We start from the raw sequence: 24299 nt of genomic DNA, 5'->3' as shown, positions 1-24299 counted from the left end.
GAAATTTACGTTTTTACAACCCTTTTAAAACCAAGGCATCACTGTGATGCATTTTCATGTCGTAAACATAGTCGTGTGGGTTTTTTATTCAACCGTTTTAAAAAAAGAAGGTATCACTGTGACACAATTGCAGATCGTAAAATTGCTTGTGTTGTTTTTTTTAAGCCACCACAAGACACAGCAGGTAGAATTGAAATTACCATTTCATTCTTATTACCTCGTCTCGTAGACCATATATAACGCAACAGTTTTTGTGAATGCATAAGTCGTTGTGAAGAACTCAAAGTGTGAAGTGCTAATTTCAGATAAAAAAATATTTCAAAAAAAATAATAAGTGAAGTGACCATTCCAAATCAAAAAGTTTACAATGAATCCACCATCCTCTACACCGCAAGATGAAGCAACTACATCAAAAACTATCGAAACCCCAATGAGTCATATACCCAAGCATGATGTTTGTTAGGTCACCCTGTGACATTTCATGATTTTTGTATTCTTTGTTTATATTGTATTCGTTCATTTACTTTACATTGTATTTGTCCATATAATTTACGCTGTATTTGACCATATACTTTACTGTATAACTTGATATATATTTAACTAACGGAATCTTAGCATAAGATTGGAAAATATAAAAGGCACAATGTAGGGATAACGTGTCATTAGATTTGCAGACGTGCCAAGCAACACAATTATAAAACAAACATTCTAGAAGTTGTATTAAAGTTAGTTGCACCAAAAAGTCTCGTTTTCATTTTTTAATATAATAGCCATAACAGTTTTTATAATTTTTTGGCACGTCTTGCTTGTTCGTATACGGTGATATATGTATTGTTGAAATTTTGCGGGAATTTATTGCGAACACGATTGTCTGATCGTACGTACATGATTTAAAATTTTTAAGCGCATGTCGCAGTCCGACAAATATTTTTTGCGAAGCCGTGCGCCTGAAATATTAAACAATAGTGAAAACGAATCATCTTTTGAAAGTACGGAAATGGAAGAGTCAAGTCAAGTGGATGCTGCCGGAGATGGTCAAATTCAATCTATAATCGCCACGTTAAACGCCTTGAGAGCATCAGTGGAGCAATTGAGGAACAGCACTGTCGAAAGTCAAAGGGACATTGTGAGATTGCGCGAGAATATTCGTACGCAGGATATGGGTGAGCAAAGCGTAGCAACACAGCCAGTACAACGTGAATCAAGCCTAGTCACAACGCCGTCGACCGATTCTACAATAAAACTCTACGACTTGCCAACCTTTTCCGGTAATGCGGAAGAATGGCCGCTGTTTTTTGCCAATCTTAACGATACCACGGAGGCATTTGGATACAGCCATCGCCCAAACTTAATGCGGCTGCAAAAGTGTCTTGTAGGGCCCGCAAAGGAAGCAGTGGCTGCTATGCTGATATACCCAAACGACGTGCCCAATGTTCTAAGCGAGTTGGAGTTTAGCTTTGGTCGGCCAGATATTCTGGTCAAACATCAGCTTCAAAAACTACAGCAGTTCCCGCCAATTCCAGATCAAAAAATTGAGCAGGTGGTGCCGTTTTCTTCCAGAGTGCGCAACGTAGTCGCATTTCTGAAATCTGCCAATTGCCACCAACAGATAGCAAACGTGTCTTTGGTAGAGCAAGCAGTAAGCAAACTACCACAAAACAAGCAGTTTGAGTTGGCAAAACATTCAGTAACCATTTCACCGTTCGCCACAATAGAAGATTTCAGTAAATGGCTGAGCGATTTGGCCAGAATTGTGTGTTTGATGCCGACAAGTTCACACAGCATCAGAGGTAATGTCACATCTTACAAGAAGAAATATCATCAGAAACACCAACGTGCCTTCGTTGCAGCGGTGATCATATGGTCACCAAGTGCGATTCATTCCAATCCGATAATGTACAAACCAGGTGGGACTATGTAAAGAATAATAAGGTATGTTTTTCTTGCCTGAAAAAAGGTCACATTACAGGTAAATGCCGATCAAAGAAGATGTGTGGTATAGACGGGTGTCAGCGGTACCACAATTCGCTTTTACACAACGACAAGATCTTATCGAAGATGCCATACCAAACTGGTCAGCGGGATAGAAGTGTGCAACCGATGTTAAACTGCCGCCTCGCCAATGAATCGCCTAAGCAACTGTTTAAGATGCTACCTATCGACATTTACGGGCCAAATGGTAAATACGAAATCCTAGCAATGTTCGATGAAGGCTCTGCAATTACTATTTTGGAGGAGGATATCGCTATAAAGATTGGGGTTCGAGGTCAAAGTCACCCGCTGACTCTTCAGTGGTACGATGACCGGGTGGTCACGGAACAATCGTTTAAAGTCAACGTAGAAATTGGAAGCCGTTTTGACGACAAGAAGTTCACGCTTAAGGAGGTGTACACCGTGAATCACCTGAATCTGCCTGAACAGTCATTTACGAAAGAAAACTTCGAACACTTCGGGCATGCACCCTTACAAAATTATAGTAGCACGAAGCCTAGTCTGTTAATTGGTTTAAATCAAGCGTATCTAGGTGTCACTACAACTTGGATACAAGCCGATAACGACAGCCCCATTGCCGCCAAAACATCACTGGCTTGGGTTGCCTATGGCCCAACTAAATCGTCAACAAGGTCAAGTCCTCGAGTTATGGTCATAAAAGAACGAAATTTACATAAGATGGTCTCAGATTATTTTGAAGCTGATATCTTCGGCGTAAATCCAACGTCGGAACAATTGGAGTCGGACGAAGATAAACAAGCACGTCATATACTAGAAACAACAACAATACTCCGACCCGATAAACATTATGAAGTAGGACTGCTTTGGAAAAAGTTTCCGCCGCAACTTCCTAGCAGCAGAGAAATGGCAGAACGACATTTGTTATCGATCGAGAAGCGTATGCATAAAGGCGAGAAGTTCGCCGAACGCTACAAAGAGGAAATGGATAAGTACGTGGAAAAGGGGTATGCAAGAAAAGTAACGCAAGAAGAAAGCACCGAGAGGTATGCTCAAACTTGGTACCTGCCCCATTTTGCTGTCTGCAACCCACACAAGCCAAGCAAACTTCGTATCGTTTTCGACGCAGCAGCTACTGCAAGTAGTACATCTCTAAACTCATCGCTACTGAATGGTCCCGAACAGGCACAGCCATTAATGCGAATTTTGCTACAATTTCGACAAGGTCGTATTGGAGTTATAGCGGATATACGGGAAATGTTTTCGCAAATTAAAATACGTCCAATCGATCAACATGCCCAGCGTTATCTTTGGAGAAATGGTGACATCAACCAACCCATTCAAGAGTATATGATGACCTCGATGATCTTTGGCGCCGTTTGTTCGCCCTCTATTGCTGAGTATGTGAAAAACAAAAACGCAGATCTCTTTAAGTTGGAGTATCCTGAAGTGTCATCAATCATAATAAATAAACACTACGTCGATGATATGGTTGCTAGTTTTAATTCGCCAGAGCAAGCCAAAGAAGTCAGTCAACAAATTGTGAAAATTCATCAGGAAGCAGGGTTCCAACTTAGGAATTTCGTTTCCAACTGCCCTGAAGTACAGATTGAGCTAAATAAATCGTCGTCATTAGAACATGAAACGATCAACATGGAGCGTAGCGGAACGACAGATAAAGTTCTAGGTCTATACTGGAATACCTGCTACGACACATTTGAGTTCCACACTAAGTTCCATGGAGTTCCCAAGGATGTATTGGAGGGAACCCGGGCACCTACAAAGCGGGAGTTGTTACAAATAGTGATGGCGGTGTTCGACCCGTTCGGTATGTTGCTTGATTTTTTGATATTTTCTAAACTTCTCATTCAAGATATGTGGAGATTTGATATCGGGTGGGATGAAGCGATGCCAGCGGAACTGAATAGAAAGTGGTTACATTGGTGGAAAGAATTCAGTCAAGTAAGCCTGTTCAAGATACCACGATGCTACTCTACACATATCTCGAACAACAGTAAAATTGAACTTCACATATTTGTCGATGCGAGTCAGGTTGCGTTTGCCGCAGTTGGGTACATAAGAGTAGCTCACAAAGATGTAGTTGATATCAGTTTTGTCATGGGAAAAACGCGTACGGCGCCTATTAAACTCTTGTCCATCCCGACGCTAGAGTTACAAGCGGCAGTAACAGGTACTAGGTTGTGTAAATTGGTGGTAAACGCCCATGAGTTCACAGCTGAACGGGTAGTTTTTTGGAGCGATTCACAGACAGTGTTGAGTTGGTTGAATTCGGCCGAACGAAAGTACAAGCCATTTGTAGGTCATCGAATCGCTGAAATACTCGACTCAACTTCACAAAATCAGTGCCGAGGGGTGCCAACATGCCAAAACCCCGCAGATGCTGCGACACGCCCGTCTAGTCCACCGAAATTTAATTGTGATAGTAGATGGGCTAAGGGCCCTGATTTTTTAAAGCTGGACGAACAATACTGGCCTGTCATGCCAATTAAGCCGTCACCGTCACTACTTGAGGAAGAGGTTCCGAATCGCATATTACACATACAGCCGGCCAGCAAAATCATACAGTTTGAAAGATTTAGTTCTTATTGGAAGTTACAACGCACTGTTGCCTGGGTTCTTAGAGCAATGAAGCTGTTCCGGGCAAGTATGGAAAGAGTTCGTTTACCAACACAGCTTACAACAGCAGAAATCGAAAAGGCCGAATATACAATATGTAAGGCGGTACAACATGAACATTTTGGAAATGAAATTGCCGAGCTGTCCGCGTCACGTAAGCTTAAAAAACAAAGTCCACTGTACAAATTATCACCGCACTTGGATCATAGTGGCATCTTGCGCCTGAGTGGTCGCATTGAGGAGGCAGCGTATTTACCAATTCAAGCACGTCGTCCTATTTTATTGCCACACCAACATATTGTTTCAAAGCTTATCGTCCAACATTATCATGAGAAGAATCATCATCAAAATGTGGCAGTAACTATCAATGCTATTAGACAAAAATTCTGGATACCAAAACTGAAGTCGATTCACAAGAAAATTCAAAGTAGCTGTCTTGTATGCTATATCGATAAAGCGAAACCGAAAGCTCCCCTAATGGGTCAGCTGCCTCCCGACCGGGTAACGCCGTTTATACGTCCGTTTACTTACTCTGGCGTTGATTTGTTTGGGCCGTTTGATGTCGAAATCGGTAGACGCAGAGAAAAGAGATGGGGCGCCATATTTACATGCCTAACAATACGAGCCGTCCACATCGAGCTGGCGGAAAATCTATCCACCGACGCTTTCATTTTGTGCCTACGTAATTTCGTGAATCGACGTGGTACCTCGGTAAGGCTGAGAAGCGACAACGGCACCAATTTCATAGGGGCACAACGAGAGCTGGCATCCGCTGAACAGCTGTTAGACACAGACCGCATCCGAGACGAAGCCACTAAGCACCAAATCGAGTGGATATTTAACTGTCCTGCAAATCCTAGTTCTGGTGGCTGTTGGGAACGCTTAATACGTGTTGCTAAATCGCTGCTTAATAAAACCCTCCGGCAAGTAGCCCCAAAGGAACATACGTTGCAAAGTGTTTTAATTGAAGCAGAAAATATTGTTAATTCACGCCCGCTGACAGACCTCCCTATATCACACGAAGAGGATGAACCACTTACCCCGAATCACTTTATGATAGGTTGTGTCAATTCAACTCAAACGCCTCATCCCGTTGATGAGAAGATATGCCTTAAGAAACAATGGAGAATTGCGCAGAGCTTAAAAGATCACCTTTCGAAACGTTGGACCAGAGAGTATTTAGCTCAGTTGATTTGCCGAACAAAGTGGCAGGAAGCAGTGCCTCCTCTTCAAGTCGGAGACTTGGTTATTTTGTTCGAATCGGCATTACCTCGCAGATTGTGGCAACGAGGCCGCATTACTCAAGTTTTCCCAGCTAAAGATGGCCAGGTACGAGTGGTGGAAGTGAATACAATTAACGGAAGTCTACGCAGACCAGCCTCTCGCCTTGCCAGGCTTACGGTTGATGGTGAATCTTCGAGCGATCCACGGGGGGTGTTAGGTCACCCTGTGACATTTCATGATTTTTGTATTCTTTGTTTATATTGTATTCGTTCATTTACTTTACATTGTATTTGTCCATATAATTTACGCTGTATTTGACCATATACTTTACTGTTTAACTTCATATATATTTAACTAACGGAATCTTAGCATAAGATTGGAAAATATAAAAGGCACAATATAGGGATAACGTGTCATTAGATTTGCAGACGTGCCAAGCAACACAATTATAAAACAAACATTCTAGAAGTTGTATTAAAGTTAATTGCACCAAAAAGTCTCGTTTTCATTTTTTAATATAATAGCCATAACAATGTTACTGTTTTTGGTGTGTCTACTGATTTAACTGATCTTAATTTACCAACCCATCTGGATATCTTGAGATATTATTTTTACTTAAGCGAACGTGCTAAAACAGAACAAAAAAAGTTTTCCCATAAATCATTCACTATTCAAGTACAAGATAAGTTGATTGGAATTTGGGAAAAACTTGGTATGGAAATAATGCTGAAAAAAGTGTTTTTAATAAATTGAATAAATTGCTTGACAAGTATCAAGAGCAAATCAAGAGAAGAAACAACACCCAACAATTTACAGAGTATGTAAAATCTCTGGAAACAATTTTTTACTTGTGAAACTCTTCCGGTAAGTTATTGCTATCACTCATTTATTATAATTGTCAACCATTTTTAATTATTTTATTATTATATATTTTCAGGTGGTGGACGGCTTCCAGAAAATTGAGTTGCAAAATATGCCCTCTGCTCCAGAAAAAATTGAATTTTCCACCGATTCGAAGTACTTATACGACATGGCCCATGCAATTTCTAGCGGCGTGGTTCCGGTGGATCTGGCTAACATCAAACCAGGGAAAGTTGTACATTCTCGGTGGCTCACCAAGGCCGCTAGATTATTGCGATTATATGTGACAACGGAAAATCCAGATGCAAATTTAAGAATTCTGGTTGAATTTACAATTAAATGTTATGTGCCAATGTACTTCAATATCAAGTATTACAGCTCTGTTGTTGTTGTTGTTGTTGTTGTTGTAGCAATGCTCGCCCCACCTAACAGCCGCGACCGATCGTGTACGGCAGTGCATTATTTTTCAAGTTCATTGGTTGGTCACGATTTCTAGAACCTCGTTTACGCAAAATTGTCAATCAAGTAATTAAAGATAATTCATATTATGCGCATTCGGAAAATATCTTGTTATCAATGTTGTTTGATGATAGCAAAGAAAAGCGCCACTGTGCTATCAAGAAAATTCTACGCTATCGACCCAATGTTGACGAGCCAATGGAACTTAGAGTTTATAAAAAACCAGATATAAACTTTAATTGCACAAGTTATACGGAAATGATCAATTTGAATGATATAAATATCGTATTTGAACCACCATTCACGCGAAGCATTCCGTACGATACATTGAAAGAATATTTAAATCAAGATGATCCACCGTTTAATGATCCAAAAATTCCTAGCTAGCGTTTCCAAACGGGTTATACCGGAAAATGTAGAAGCTGTTATGGCGACGACATTAGAGAGCCGTGCGAAATTTCCCAGACTTGAAAGTAAAAAAGACTTCAAACAATAATTTTTTTTAGTTTCTTTTCTATAACTCACTTAAATTAACTTTTTCATTAACATATGTTCTGACTAAATAAATTTCTTAAGAAAAAAATAGATATTATTATAAATAAATAATAAATATTATTATAAATAAAGAAAAAACATAGCCATTTAGCTGATTTTTTCATTTAAGTGCAAAACCGGCGATTTTTTGAAATGTTTGTATGGTTAACCCCCAGGGGGGTTCCAGGGGGTGTACCACTGGCATCGGTGGGTCGGGCCTCCAAAGTTAGTGGGGGTCGGTCATACATGTGGACTCTATTGGAGCACTCTAAATGGGTCAAAGTGGGATTTTTCAAAATTTGCCCCTACCCAAAAGTTCGACTCAAAATGGGGGACATCAGAATTCGTTTTAGAGGTATGGTTCCTTCGGCAAAGTTTTTTATTTTGATCCCTAGAATATGATTTTCACAGAGCAATGGGCGATTTTTTTGGCTCCCCACAAATCGACCCGGCCTAATATACATCTATACGGTAATCGAGTTTTCGTTAGAGTCTCGGTATCCCAAAGGAAATCAAAATGGGATGACAAGGCTAACACAGATGTCAGATACAGAGTACTAATCGACAACAGGATAATCGTTGCACGGCATGTCGATGTAGTAGAAAACGGTATCAAATATATTGGGCACAGTAGTAATGGTGAACAAAAGAAAGCAATTAGCAATGTACTCGACGAAACTCCTCACAAAACAGAAAACAAGTTTTTCTATGGACATGATGGGCTAGATGGAGAGAGCAAAAACGATAACATTGAGAGTATAAGTGAAAATGATTCAGATGATTCTTTTGATGATGCGTATGATGAAGTAGAAGCTGATGAAGTACAAAATGCATTAAATATGAATCCGTCTGTAAGAAAGTCGACTAGGGACCGCAATACCAAACCCTAAATATAATAACTATGTGAACTATTGTGTCTATGTAAATTGTTGCAACGTTAATACCCTTAACGTATTTGAAGAAGCGAGTAAGTGAGACGAGGCTTTGGAGTGGAAACGGGCTATGGACAGAGAAATTAGCAGTGTAGAGAAAAATGAAACATGGATGCTAGTAGAGAAGCCCAAAGATAAAAAAGCAATTGATGTTAAATGGATTTAAAAACATAAGTCTAAAGATATATATATAAAGCCAGACTCGTTGTGAGAGGTTTTCAACAATAAGAATAAATTGAATGTACATACACTCCACTAGCTAAAATGGAAACTTACTGCTGTCAGAAAGAATTGAAAATTGAAAAAATTTATGTAGAGACAGCCTTTTTAAACGGCAATATAAAATCAGAAGTGTATGTTAATCAGCCCTTAGGGTATGAAGATGGAACGAACAGAGCATATAAATTGTACAAATCTCTTTATTGATTGAGAGAGAGTCCAAGGTGGCACGAATGTATTCACGAATTTATGATTAAGCTGAATTTCGAAAGAAGTAGACACGATTATTGTCTTTACGTGAGAAATAAGGAAAAGGAGCCTGTGTACTTAATTATTTTCGTTGACGACTTACTTATTTGTTGTAAAAACACTGCAAAGATACAAGAAATCAAACGAAAGCTCTCAAATCGGTTAAAAATGAAAGATAGGGAGACAGTTAAGAACTACATTGGCATTGATATTATATATGATCTCAAAGAAATCTGAATATATTGAAGTACAGTATCATAGTATATATGAAAATTATAAAAACAGCTATATTGACATTGTAAAAATTGACACCGACGATAATATTGCTGACATTTTGACCAAGTCGCTTTATAAACAAAAATTTGTTAAACTAAGACAACAATTAAAATTGAAATGAATATTCTTTTTAAAAAAAAAAAATTAGAATAAGTAATAGAGATTGAAAAGTACAAATGTAAAGAGGCGTGTTAAAGTTATTATATATACATTCCCAAAAAACTGTACCCGTAAATTGGTTAGTAAAATTACTAAAATCTGTGTCGATGGAACACGTAAATCATTCAGTAGCATTTGCAAAGAGGATTAATACAATAAGAGCCGTCACTCGTTATTTTGTGGCGAGTATCTCGCTGGAAATTGAAAAAATTGATGCCGAATGTTTTCTGAGAGGGACATTTTTAATTGTCTCGCATTTATCCATGCCGTATAGGCCCCTTTTGCAACTGTGATTTTTGGAAAGAAAATTAAATAAATTAATTAAATACAGTCGAAAAATAAACACAAATATCCCACGTGAATGTATAGAAGACATTTATAAACATCTCGCACAAAAAAAAGTTGCGACTACCTCTCAGTATACATCGAGTAAATGCCAAAAAAATAACGAGTGACGGCTCTTATTGTATTTATCATTTTTGGCATTTGTACAGGGCGGCGGTAGCTTTTGTGACCAGTCCATTCCGTCGTACCTATTTATGTGATTGTCCATACTGCTCACACATATACGGTATTAGGTTATCGAAATGTAAACAAACTATAGTGCTGTACTGTTCTTACATTCACGTTAACTGTCAAATGGCCGTCATTTTTTAGGTTATATACCTGTACCTTTACGAGTATTTTTACACTATTTTTACGTTAATATGAATGTCTTTGGACTAGTATTATGACCGCTTTTTACTTGGATTATATCTGAAATTGTTATATAAATAAAACATTTCTTTAATTCAAATCCCTTAACATTTGTTTTATTCAATCTTTTTAAAATATATTTGATTATTTATAATATTTGTAAATAATTAACTATAAGTCATAAGGAAGGAATAGTTTTTCAGTATTGTTGGCGAGCCACAAATACAAATTTTATCGTATGCGATTGTATGCATACAAAGTTAAGGGAAATTAAATAAATTAATTAATGATATAGAAAACAAAAAAGAAGAACTAACAGAACTATTGATTGCAAGCAGTAAACCATCAAATCGCGAGTAAGCAATTCACAATTTGAGTAGATTGAACTTTTTTATTTTAGTTCAGAAAGCTGCAATTGAGGTTCGAAAGTTACAATTGAAGTTCAAGAATTTCAATTCAAGTTCAGAAAATTAAAATTCAAGCTCATAATTTCTATTGTAGTTCAGAAAATTAAAATTGAAGTTCAGAATTTCTGCTTTTAGTTCAGAAAATTATAATTGAACTTAAATTGTAATTTTCTGAACTTCAGTTGTAATTTTCCGAACTGCGGTTGAAATCCCTGAGCTTCAATTATAATTTACTGAACTTCTATTGAAAATTCTGAACTTCAATTGTAATTTTTTAAACTTCAATTGAAATTCCCGAGCTTTCAGAACTTCAATTGCAACTTTCAAAATTTTTTTACATAAAATGAACAATTTAACATTTTTTCTGACAGTTAAAGTGATGTATTGCCTATCAGTGGTTTGGAACCACTTGCATTCGTGTTGGCGCTTCTCTATATCATTAATATAACAATATATTTTTAATAATTTAAATAATAGACAAATATAAATTTTTTTCCTTTACATTTTAGAACTGTGTACAAAAATATGTAATTTTACATATCGCAACCTAAACCAAAAAGTATTGCAACTCATAATCAGAGTAGCTTTGTGTTGAATGTTGATTTATACCACAAAAATAACAAAATTCTTAACAAAACCAGGCTAAACGATAACGGTAACTTCCAAAAAAACATAAGTTATTTCACGATGCTTTCATGGATCGATTTACACTTAAATACCGATTTAAAATTTTTTAAGTTTTGACATTTTTTAGTTTAGAATGCGATATATACATGTGGGAATCGATAACCGCACAACCCGTAGTGGACAGACGTACTAGTACAGGATCGCACCTAACATACTTGCCAATACAACCCTGACCAATGACAACTAAAAAGACTAAGTGGAACGGATGAGAGAATAATTCAGCCACTAAGCTAAGAATCGGACGCTTGACCAATTTAACCGCGATTAAATAATTTATTGTCAATTAAAACTATTATATTACATGTTAACCGGTGTTGTTTTATTTACCAAACGGAGGAGAACCCACATACATTCAGTGGAATAATTTTACATTGAAGATATTTTAAGCAATTTTCTTTTTTCGTGATTTTGCAATAATAAACGTACGTACTCATAGTAATTTTTTGTTTTGAATTATGTGATTACAATATTTATAAGGACCATTTAGTTATAACAATAAAGCCATAACCAGATAAAACAGCTGATCGAACCTACCTTATGGAAATCAATGTAATCGGTTAATGGTGCCATACCATAACGCTAACTCGATTACAATGATTTCCTTAAGGTAGGTTCGATCAGCTGTTTTAACTGGTTATGGCTTTCTGGTTATAAGTCACCATTAATTCGCCCTTAAAGTATTATCTGTTAAAGTATAGCAAAGTCTCAGCGGCCTTGTCCTGGTGAAAATTTAGTTTGAATAGGTCTCAATCTTCATTCTCAGAAACATGTACGAAGGTACCTCGTAAGATATTAAAAATCTTCGAACGCTTTTTTGCAATAACTTCAAAAAAACTCATTCAGACCGACGTCCTATCCCTACTTCTGTTTAACTTCTACATATCAATAGCTATCTTCACCACCAGAAGGAGTCACTATTGTTTCCTACGCCTATACTACTATTCCTACATCAATGAGCTTTGTAATAAAATAAACAGCTATCTCCCTGATCTCTCCAGTTTTGTCGCCTCGCGAAACCTGAAGTTTTCACCGACCAAATCATCGGCCACCTTATTTACAATATGGACGTCCCAAATGTCAACCATTTGGACATCCACGTCCATGGCACTACGCTACTGACTGTCTTACACCCCAAAATCTCGGCTGTGACGTTCGATCAGGATCTACATTTTGGTAAGCATGTAGCCGCCATTGTACCGAAAATCCAGAGCTGTAATAAAATCCTCAAATCTCTTGCTGGCAGTACTTGGGGTGAAGATAACGCTCATTACCACTTATAAAGCAATTGGCCAGCCGATTGCATGCTTCGCATCCCCGATATGGTCGCCAAGCCTATAAACTACTCACTGGATTAAGCTACAGGCCTGCCAAAATACTGCTCTAAGAATGCTTTGGGGAGTGTTATCGATGTTGACGGTCCTTTGCCGGATGTAGATCCGATAAGTTTTGGTAACAATGCGCCATTAAGGTACTAGCCCGACCATCTCGGGAACGATTAATATGATCACATTAAACTATATTAGCTATCCCGCCCTACCCCTAGTTCCACGAGGTACTTGGCGTCGCCAGAGCCTCGCCTGCTAAATATGTGTGTGACGCATTCATATTTGTAACAGGATTCCTCTCGCGAAGACGAGGTTGACAATTGGGTTGCGGAAGCTCTGAACCTATAAAGCTTTGTCGCTTATCGACCCTTTGAGTCCCTCGTTTACTTTGGTGTACAAACATGTTTTGATTGTTTTGTGATAGGGCTGAGCTACATTACACTGAACGAGTCCACGACGACGTTACTGACCAGTTTAACGCTTTACAGGTAGTTGGCAAAAGAAACGGCATATACGATCAGAAGGCAATCGAAGACGATGCCTCAAAACTAACAACCAAAAGCAATAATTATCATTTAACTGACACAAATTTTATAGATTTTTCTCCAGGAGTTGGACACAATATTTTCATAATATTACTTAACAATTTAAGATTAGACATTTTTTTCAATTTGTACTTTGGCTTACCAGCAACAACAGAATCATGTTTAATTGTACGCCGCACAATCATTATAGCATAATGTAACGAAGCTCAGTTTCTTCCAAAAATTGTTCGGCACCGCCACGTAAAATCAATGTACATGTTCTAGCATTAACGCAACCTTTAAATAATTATAAACTATGAAAAAAAAATCAATGTCAAATCCACTATCAAACCTTGGAAAATATTTAAACCTTCACCACCAACTTGACGTTCTTCAAAGTAATCACATTGACCCAAAACACTTGAATTAATATCATTAGCTGTAGTAATAACAGCACCACCACAAGATTTCATTGTACGTTTCAAATCTTCTTCTGGTACACGCTCAACCTTCAATTCCAATTCTATTTTTAATAATGCGATTTTATATTTTTTGTATGACTTTGAGTCCATCAAAGGAAAGTACAGCGTCCACAACCATTTTAGAAAAGAAATCTTTTTGTTGATGAATAAGTTTCGGGGACATTGCTGTGGCAGCGCCTCTTTCCAATAAAGCACGTTGTTGTTCCATATCATATTTTGGTCATGCATAATTGTAATGCTTTATGCATAGCTTTAATGATTATGCGTGCATGCCCGCCTTCCTTAGCATATGGCTTAACTTGTTTTAAGATTTCACCTGCTCAAATTACTACTGAAGTGGTGCAACCGCCGACCTGATAAGAGAAATATTTTTATTCTACACATTCTAATATATGTAACAAAAACTTACCTCAGCATCTTGAGATTTGGCGATGTCGACCAGAGTTTTACGGCACAATATCCAATAGTTTCATAATGTTTGCACCATCATTTGAAATTGTGGCCTTACCACTGGGATCAACAATATGCTTGTACATACTGCGTGGACCCAATGTAGTGGGTACAGCGTCCACAATTGAATGCAGGGCATTCATGTTGGATATGAGTTGTGGTTTACCTTGAGAGCAATCGGTACCCAAACATTTTTTACACATAAACTCATGTACCCAATACAAGTTCAGGACGTTCATATTTATCGACACGCTGTCTGGTGTGGCCCAAATGTTGGAAATGTTCAGTTGGCACTGCTGAAAAAAAATATGGATCAATGAACACAAGTAAAAGTGAAAGATTTTTTTTACCATGTGTTGTTACTTTACACATAAGACATTGGAAACGACGACCAGCATCTACAAATTGCATATTAGCCTTGTAACGATTACATCTAATTGGACCCAGTTCGCCAAAATTTACAATGGGTGGCTCATATTAACCCTCACCCGTGCGTGCCATTGGTGAGATGGTAAGAGTAAGGGACAAAGCTGTTGTTTTGAATAAATCAGCTGTTGCAGGTACGCAATACAAAGAGGATCTGCAAACGAGAAAGATCAATGTAATTGCCAAACAAAACATTAATATGGAATATCAATACCTAACGTAATGTGGCGAGGAGTTACCCTGATCTTGTACCACATATTTGATAGTGGCATTGCATAACCCGGTTGCTGTTGTGTTATATACCTTGGCATAACTGGATGTGGTGTCATTGCCCCACCTGGTCCAGTAGATGCGGGCGGCATACCTGGAGGACCATGTTTCTCATGGCCACCAAGTGGCTGGTGCATAGCGTGTTGAGGTGGACCGGATTGTGACTGCATTAGACCAGACTGTCCTGGCATTGGACCCAGTTGCGGTGGCATTTTCTGTTCACCTGTTTGCTGGTATGGAGATGTAACACTGCCTGCAGTTGATGTTGGTGGTGTAGCTGACCAGTTTGAGGAGCACCAGTCTAGAAAAATAGCAAAATTTATTAGACAGAAACTTATTTAAAAATATATGTTTGCGTATACTGCTTGTTTTGGTGGTGGCATATGAGGCAAGCCAGGTATAATTGTGCTATTTATAGTCATCTGATTGGGACCACTAGGTAAAGATTGCCCTGGCAGTGTCGTTGCTGGAGGCGCTACCGAATACATGGAAGTTGGCGCATTGGCTCGAGGCTTCTAAATGGATTTGCGAAAAAGATGTGCAATTATTACACCTATTCAGATTTGCATGAACGTTTTATACTTACCTGCAAAAATTATATATATTCCATAATATTTAGTGCTCCAAAATTAGCACAGGTCTGCAGCTAAATTCGCGGAAAAAGTTTTAGGCCAGGGAATGTACACGATATACACTCAACGTTTAGCTAATGAATGCCAACCACTTTAGAATTCATTACAAGCAATTTAGCGGCACATTAATTTGTAACTGTATCACAATCGCACATTATAAATTAAATTATATCTCTTAACAAAAATTTTTCACCGCCGATATGGAACGCTAAATTAGAAATGGCGGATTCGCAGAAAATTTTTTTGACGTATTTGAGGATACACTCCATGTAAGAAAAGGCAAGCATATACGAATCGGACATTGCAGTTAGGCCATCTCATTTTTTCATACTAACAATTGTGGAACAATGTGGGATTTTTTGTTGTTGGTCGCCATTTTCGGTCACTAGATTTTTGCTGGGTTTCTACTTCACCGACCGGAAGGTAATTTAGTACCACATTACATAATCGATAACGATAGTTAATTACTACGAATATTTTATTACTTTTTGTATCACATCTATTTTTACTTTCATGTGCTAATAAAGATAAAGCAAAACGTCTCGAAGTTTTACTCATTATATAAAATACCTACAGTTGCAAACTGTACAGCAATAAGTAGCTGCAATATACTTTTAAAGAACAAGTAAAAAAGGCTAAGTTCGGGTGTAACCTGACATTACATACTCAGCTGAAACCTTTGGAGACAAAATCTTCTTTTTAATGGATACATACAAATGGTAATACTAAAAATTGGAGCAACTTGCTTTTGCTATCTTTCTTCAGCTATCAATTCGTTTTATTTGAATTTTTTTTTTTAAGTTGGAAATTTGGTTAAATTTGAACGCATTTCTTTATCATTTTTTTTTTTAATTAACCTTGAAATATTTTCGAGGCGCTCTTAATTATGAGTCCGATAAGAGTCCGAAATATGTGAGAAATATGTACCTCGAGAAAAATTAAACCTAACTTGATTTTTTTTTATTTCTCGGAAGCTCTTATAGAGAAACGGCCGGTGAAGTGATACTTCGCCGTAACTAGAATAATTTTACCAGCATTAGTTTCGGAATGTTACAACAACGCATCGTCAAATACTTAATTGTGTATTTATATTAGCAAACTTCATCTTTAGCCATGGATATGCCCTACAGAATAGTCGGCCATATTAAATTAACACTTAGATTGATTAATCTTGAATTTTTTTTTACGAAGTCTGAATTGTGTAAAGGAAGATATACCTTTGTCTACCGGTTGTAAATAACCAACCTTAGGTAGTAACAACAAACAAATTTTTTTTGAAAGTTTAGACTTTCGAGAAAAGTCACAAACAACGTTTATGTGACCTCATGAAGAACAGGAGTCATAGTTTTTTTATATAATGCCAGTAACCCATAGCCCTGATAATACCTCGACTGAAGTAGCAGGAGATATAATGGACATTCGAATGTCTAAATCAGAACCATCGTAACAAATTTTGTTTGTTTGTAAAAAAGTATTTTTTTTTTTATATATGTTTTTTATTATAACAAAATTATTTTCTCCGCTTTTAAAGTTAGCCTCAAAGTTCGAAATTGGAACCTTCGCAATACTTTTTTTTAGTTAATAATTGAAAATAATTAATTTCTTTGTTTTTCAAAGGTAGCCTGCAACCTGGTGTGGCGTTCGAAGCTCGAAATTAAAACCTTTGAAGTTTAGTTTATTTACTTGCAAAAAAAAAACAAATTTATAGATTTAAAATGCGAAAAAGAAAAGCAAACTTTATATATTACTTTAATAAAAATTAACGAAATGTACAATTTCGAACTTTGAAAATCCATACCTATGTTATATGGTATCTTAAAGTCTAAAAGAAAGGACTCAAGTATTACCAACTAAGATCAAGTATTGCTGAGAAATTAGGGAGGAAGATTTTTTTTATTTTTTTTGTGAATAAGCACTGGAAAAGAATTTTTAACAAAACAGTTTAAGGAGTAACGGATAACACCAAGATCGTCATTGTTACTCAGAAGGTGCTTGAAAATCTCCATAATAAATTTTTTCCATTACTGATATATATTTTTCTGGGATATTTGGAAACCTGTTGCAGACGCTAACTTCCGCGTTCGCGTCGTGTAGCGTCTGTCTGGTGGGGAGGGTTTGTAGCGCACTACCCTAAGAATTTCCCACTGGGGCATTCGAGTATCGAATGAACACGGTAATCTGATGCTAGCCTCTAAAGACAAGATGTTAATAAACATTTACAGGCGTATGCACGTACATGTTCATAATGATACCGTTAAATCCAGCGAGCGAGTGAACTTTTTGCACATTTGCTTATGGCCTCTATTTGTTTTTCAAATTGCATTCCGATGTCTAGCAAAAACTTGCTTGTGGACCGCTACCTGGCACAGAATAAATCGATGCTGGGCAATTAATGAAGCTTAATTTGAAGCTGACTTGAAAAACAAGAGTTAGTTCCTGATAAGCAATGAAAGTTAAAAGTCGCTCCGGTTATGAATAACGCGGTAGAAAACCCGAGTGATAAGGTGAAGTGTGCTTTTGCTTTTTCTGCTGTGTGATGCACTGCTTAGTATGATGATTGCTTGTGATTTGTCAATTTAATTGATTGACTTAAGTAAAAAAATTAAATGCGCTAACAAAAGGAACGTGCATATAAAAACATGAAAGCAATTACTGCAGTGTATGACGACGATAAATAAAATTAAATTATAAACTTGCGCATTCACACAAACATAGATAATGTGAAGTGTAGGCAGTTGCCCTTTACCGCGGAATTGACCAGACTATAAAAGAAAAACCTTAATATTTAATTTATCGACCGGCCATAAATATAATAAAAACTTTAATTGAACTTTAATAAAAAGTGCAGTGCAACAACAGCTAACTCAACTTCTTTTTAAAATACGAAGCAATAGCTGCGAAATTGCAAAATACATATACGTTCATGTGTAGAATATGCACCAAATTATGGAAACATAAATATCCAATAAAAACTGTAAGTAGAGATCGTGCATTTAAAGCAGCCACAACGGCTGAAATCCAACCGTCTTTAAACAGCTAATAAAAACGTCGATTTGCGATAAGAATCTTCTTGAGTTTAACAGTAAACTTCTTGGTATTTCATCAACACTTCTGAGAGGGTGAAGGATAACCAGCTTTTCTATGGCAGACTTGCGATATGACCAAAACATCTGACTTTAAGTACTTATAATATCCCCGGCGGGATATAATTTATGTTGATTTGATAGATTATCTTAGGACCGTAGGCGTATTTTTCTTGACAGTATATACATACATACATGTGATTAATGTCTCAGTGCAATTCTGTTAAGACGTACATAGCTATTAGTAATTAAGTACTAACAATTGAAAGTTTGATTATTTCCATTGAGCAGTAGTTTATTTGCTATAGCATTCCGTTATGGCGATTTCAATGATTGGTTTTAGGTTTCTTGCACCTAAATTTTTATACATAAAAAGTCAATTAATTGAGTTACGCAATATTGCATAAATAATAATGTGATAAAGTATTTCAAATTTTATAGGTAAATTCGTATGTAAAAATTATATCAATTTCTTGGATATTCGCGAGATATAGTTTCAGGCGCATTAAACCGCTTCCTCATACATCTCTAGTTATCAGTGTGTGTGCAAAACATTCGATGTGCATATACATGCATGTATGTGATGTACACAGGTATAATTTGGGTCTACCTATTCAGCTATCGAACACCTGGTTCGAATTGATTATGATTCTTCAACTACACTCATGTTTGATTACAGCATAAACCTATCGCGTTTGCAACCTCGTCGTCGCTGGTACCAACTACGCATCGATGGTGTAGCCGAGTAAGCATGTAAGTAAATCCGTTCACATTCTATTTTATGCAAATGTTTTTTTTGTAATTTCAAGAAGATTTTATTTTCAATAGCCTCTTAATCTAAAATTTTCAATCCTTGGGTTTTAACTACGATCTCCAAGATATTACCTTTACATTGATATGCGCATTTCATCGCAAGTGTATGTCGATTTAAAAATCGCATGGTTGAAACCAGGCATGCTTAACGAACGAAACGATATCATTTCGTTACGATAATCAACGCTAATAAACGACAAATTAACGTTAATTTGACGATCTTAACGTTAATAAACGAAACGAAGTGACTTCGTTTCGTTTATTAACGTTGATTATCGTAACGAAATGATATCGTTTCGTTCGTTAAGCATGCCTGGTTGAAACCATTTGCACACCCAAGTTAGCTAAATGTGTATTGAGGAAAATACTACAAGGATAATTATGGTAGTAAGCTTAACATACTTCGTCCACATATTTAGTGATACTTACATCAATCCAATGCACACCTACTTTCTAAATACATTCTAGTAAGCCAAATACAATTATATTGAATTTCTGTTTGTTAATACGTATACCTTTTGGGTTATTTAAACTAATAGGCTATTTGGTTTCTAACATGATGATAAAGTGGATTGAATCCAAAGTATTTCGTTTAAATAGACAACTATTAAATGCTAGTAATAAGGAAGCAGGGAAATTTTGTTAAAGATTTTCTTATGATAAAATGAGAAATTGTGAATTGCTAAAGATGGAATTCTAGGGTTTTATTGGCCATTGACGAAATGTAGGGATATTGTTGGCTGAGATTAAGTAAGTATTAAGGGTTCATCCTTTGTCAAATAAGTGAAAATCACCATGTAGGAAAATGAACCTAGGGTAACCCTGGAATGTGGTTGTATGACGTGCCCTTCAAAAAACACGAGTACTACATAAATAATGTAAGGAATACTCCTTTGGGAGTATGGGAGTGTTCCAAAACTAATCTGTATTCATACAAAAAATGTCCTCCAATTAACATTGCGATGTCCAAGGGAGGAGTAGGTGATCCCACTCTCGCTTTGCTTGTGAGTATTCCATAGAGTACATACGTGAGAGTACTTTCCAAAGTACTTTCACTGTAATGATCCATGGAGCACCCACAGAGGATCATATGCCAAAGTACTAAAGAGAATTGTGTCGGAAAGAATTATCGGAGTGAATTTAATTTAAAATGAAGTTAAATGGAGAGGGGCAATACATCTTTTATATTTTTTACTACGAATATTATTATGTTATTTAGCATTTGCGTGAATAAAGAAACTAATATTTCTCTATAGTATAGTATGTATACATAAAACCAGTGCGCGGTTGCATAATATCAGAGCTGCCATAGTAAAATTTTATTATCAGTTATTTGTATGCAATATTTTACTTTTGGCAACTCTGTTCGATCGTCATCGTGTCATGATCACGGTCGTTAAAAAACGAGCAATGATCGGCTGATGGTGGTCCGCAAACGCATTGCAAAGGATTATTGTTAGAGTACTCCAACATGAAGAAAATGGAACACGTAATCTAACAATTTTTGCAGGGTGGGTATCAAATGAAAGGTATTAAAGAGTATTTTAAAAGGGAGTGGGCCTTAGTTCTATAGGTAGACGCCTTTTCGAGATATCGCCATAAAGGTGGTCCGGGGATGATTCTAAAATGTGGGCTTTTGATTTCGCCCTGCAGAACTTTTTAATTTTCTTCTACTTAATATGGTATGTGTCATACCCATTTTACAAAGTTTTTTCTAAAGTTATATTTTGCGTCAAAAAACCAACCCAATCACCATGTATCATCCCTTTTTTCGTATTTGGTATAGAATTATGAAATTTTTTTCATTTTTCGAAATTTTCGATAGCGAAAAAGTGGGCGTGGTCATAGTCGGATTTCGCCCATTTTTAATACTAAGATAAAGTGAGTTCAGATAAGTACGTGAACTAAGTTTAGTAAAGATATATCGATTTTTGCTCAAGTTATCGTGTCAACGGCCGATCGGAAGGACAGACGGACGACTGTGTATAAAAAGTGGGCGTGGCTTCAACCGATTTCGCCTATTTTCACAGAAGACAGTTATCGTCATAGAAGCTATGCCCTTACAAATTTCACAATGATTGGTAAATTTTGGTTCGACTTATGGCATTAAAAGTATTCTAGATAAATTAAATGAAAAAGGGCGGAGCCACACCCATTTTGAAAATTTCTTTTATTTTTGTATTTTGTTGCACCATATCATTACTGGAATTGAATGGTGACATTTACATTTACATTTATTTATTTATTTCATTTCATTTCATTTCATTTATTAGGCATTTTCCTTATATCTATGTATGTACATATTAAAATAACATCGTAAATGCAAACAATTTAATCTTATATATATGGGATATATGTACAAGTAGATACAGGAAAAGTTAAGACAATTTTATACCAATTCAGCATAGTGACAAATGTCAATTATAGCAAATATAAAAAATACAGTGGGGTGGACTGTTAAATAAAGTGATTAAATTATAAATATTTTTTTAATTTAATTATAGTATATAAAAAGATTCAGCTAAATTTCCAACAAACCCATGAGTAAATGAAAGGAAAAGCAATTAAAATTATGAAGTATTTGTTATTATAAACGGTTTATGTAGTTGGCTGAAGCAAAACTTCGATTTCATTGTGTGCGAGGCGTAAGAGGAAGGACTTAACACTTTCTGTAAATTGCCGAAAATTCCGTAAAGTACGTATTTCGGTGGGAAGTATATTAAAGAGTTTTCGTGAAACAATTGTGAAAAACTTGCTTGAATGTGGTGTAGCCACATCTAATGAAAAAAATTTTTTAAACTTTGAAATAATACAGGTCCTTTACTGGGAGAATCCCTAGACTTCTAAAAAGCTCTCTCGATGGATGCAGTCGGTTAACATTAGATATTTTTCGAACAGCATACTTTTGCAATACTAGTAAGGGCTGGGTTTTGTTAAGGGTGGCGCCACCCCAACAGCTGATTCCGTATTTTAATTTAGAATGAAAGACCGCATAATAAACTATTTTGAGAAGATTGTTGGAACCGAAAGTTCTTAGATGATAAAGACAACGCAAAGAGAATTGAAGATATTTTTTTTAGATGGGATATATGGTTACCCCAGCTCATATTCGTATCAACCGTTACACCCAGATACTGAAATTCATCAACATAGTCTATCGTGAAGCAGTCCTTACTACAGGCCACAAGCGAGGCGAAGGTACCGGATTGAAAATCTTGGCACATATTGTCATGTAAAGCAAATCGCTCGCAATCGCAGAATGAAAAACAATACTAACATCCGGTGGTTTTTTATATTTAGACTAAAACTCATGAGTTTGGTCTTATTGCTAGCGACGAGCTTATGTTTTGCAAACCAAGTTCTCAGTAGATGTACATCACGGTTTATACTACTTATCAAATCAAGGGTGTTAGGAGAACTATAGGCCATCGCAAGATCATCTGCGAATGCAGTGACTTTCCCCAAGAAGGGCATATCAAAAATTGAATTAACATAAATTAAAAATAAGATGGGACCGAGCACGAAGCCTTGCGGAACCCCTCTCGTCATTGAATTAGTTTTCCCCAGCTTTCCGCAAACTCTGACGCATTGTACCCTTTCAGAAATGTATGATTGAAACCACTTATGTACAAATCCTCGAAAACCGGCATCATATAATTTATTTATTAAAATAGCATGATCTACCGTGTCAAAAGCTTTGGTTATGTCTACGAAAAGACCAGCGCAATTTTTTTTATTGTCCAACTCTTGATAAATAAAAGAGCAGAATTCTAGGAGAGCATCTTCAGTAGAGCGGTTTGCTCTAAAACCAAACTGCCTTGGACTAAAAAAGCTTCTGCTTTCTAGAAACTGCATAATTCGATTTTTAAGAGCTTTTTCAAAGACCTTAGATATAGAGGATAGAAGTGAAATAGGTCTATAGTTATTTTTATCTTCCCTGTTACCCTTTTTAAACACGGGTATAATAATTGCACACTTCAAGGCTTCGGGGAAAATTCCTGTAAAAACACTAGTATTAAATAGATGCTTTAGTACGTCCAGCAAATTAAGGGCTATGTTTTTAAGAAGTTTATTTGAAATACCGTCGTATCCACTAGAGCCAGAGTTGCTTAGACTTTTTATTATTGCAAGGAGCTCAGTGCCTGTGAAGGGTTCAAACATAAAACTGCACCTAGAAATAGATGCGTCACCACTGGACATGATGCAGTTGCAGGAAGAAGTATTGCATTGACCTACAGACACAAAAAAATCATTAAAAATATCAGCAATAACAGAGGGGTCGTCAATCATATTGCCACAATTATTCAGAGCAATAACCCGTTCACTACCAGAGCTATTTCGGTTGATAATGCTATTTACAACTTCCCATTCTTTTTTAGTGTACCCATGGCAGCTCAATAGTCTACTCCGGAAATAAGTATCTCGGTGCCATTTTATGTCTTTATTTAATTTTTGCACAACTTTTTGTAACGAAATCGAAGCGCAAGATTTCTTGGATGCTTTCTACACTTAACACCTAACTTATTTTTCAATTTAATACTTTTTAAAAGGGCAGAATGCATCCAGGGTTTAAGCTTGGTTTTGAATTTACGTCGAGCACAAGTGAAACTAGTGAATTCTATGTGACCATGCAATATATTTATAAACAGAGAGTATGCTTTTGAAATATCTTTCTCAGCGTAGACAACAACCCAATCCTCATAAAGCACCTTTTCATTAAGCATGGAATGAATTATCATATTCGTTTTTGTATTGCTCGTTAAATCTTTCATTTTCATATGGAACTCAAGTTTGACACCAGTCATACTGTGATCTGTAATACCTAGTTCCAAATTAATGCCAGTGCACGCACACAAGCTGCTAAGAAGGCAAAAAATATGATCCAGACAAGTGCCAGAACAGTTCCTTGTCGGCTCATTTAAGTACGATGTAAAACCGTGACTGGCCAATAGTGCTAGGTAGCTTTCAGATACCGCATTCAACTGCATTATATCTATGTTCAAA

General features: G+C 36.6%; 2 pseudogenes; both read right to left on the bottom strand.

Annotated features, from left to right (window-relative positions):
- The window catches only part of LOC137248637 (T-complex protein 1 subunit eta-like), a 528633-nt pseudogene that overhangs the window by 284569 nt on the left and 219765 nt on the right, over nt 1-24299 (bottom strand).
- On the bottom strand, nt 13680-14274 carry LOC137247696 (T-complex protein 1 subunit eta-like; annotated as a pseudogene).

The sequence above is a fragment of the Eurosta solidaginis genome, chromosome 4 (genome assembly GCF_040869045.1).
Source record: "Eurosta solidaginis isolate ZX-2024a chromosome 4, ASM4086904v1, whole genome shotgun sequence".
In the NCBI taxonomy this organism is placed as follows: Eukaryota; Metazoa; Arthropoda; class Insecta; order Diptera; family Tephritidae; genus Eurosta; species Eurosta solidaginis.
This window is presented reverse-complemented; position numbering and strand designations above follow the sequence as displayed.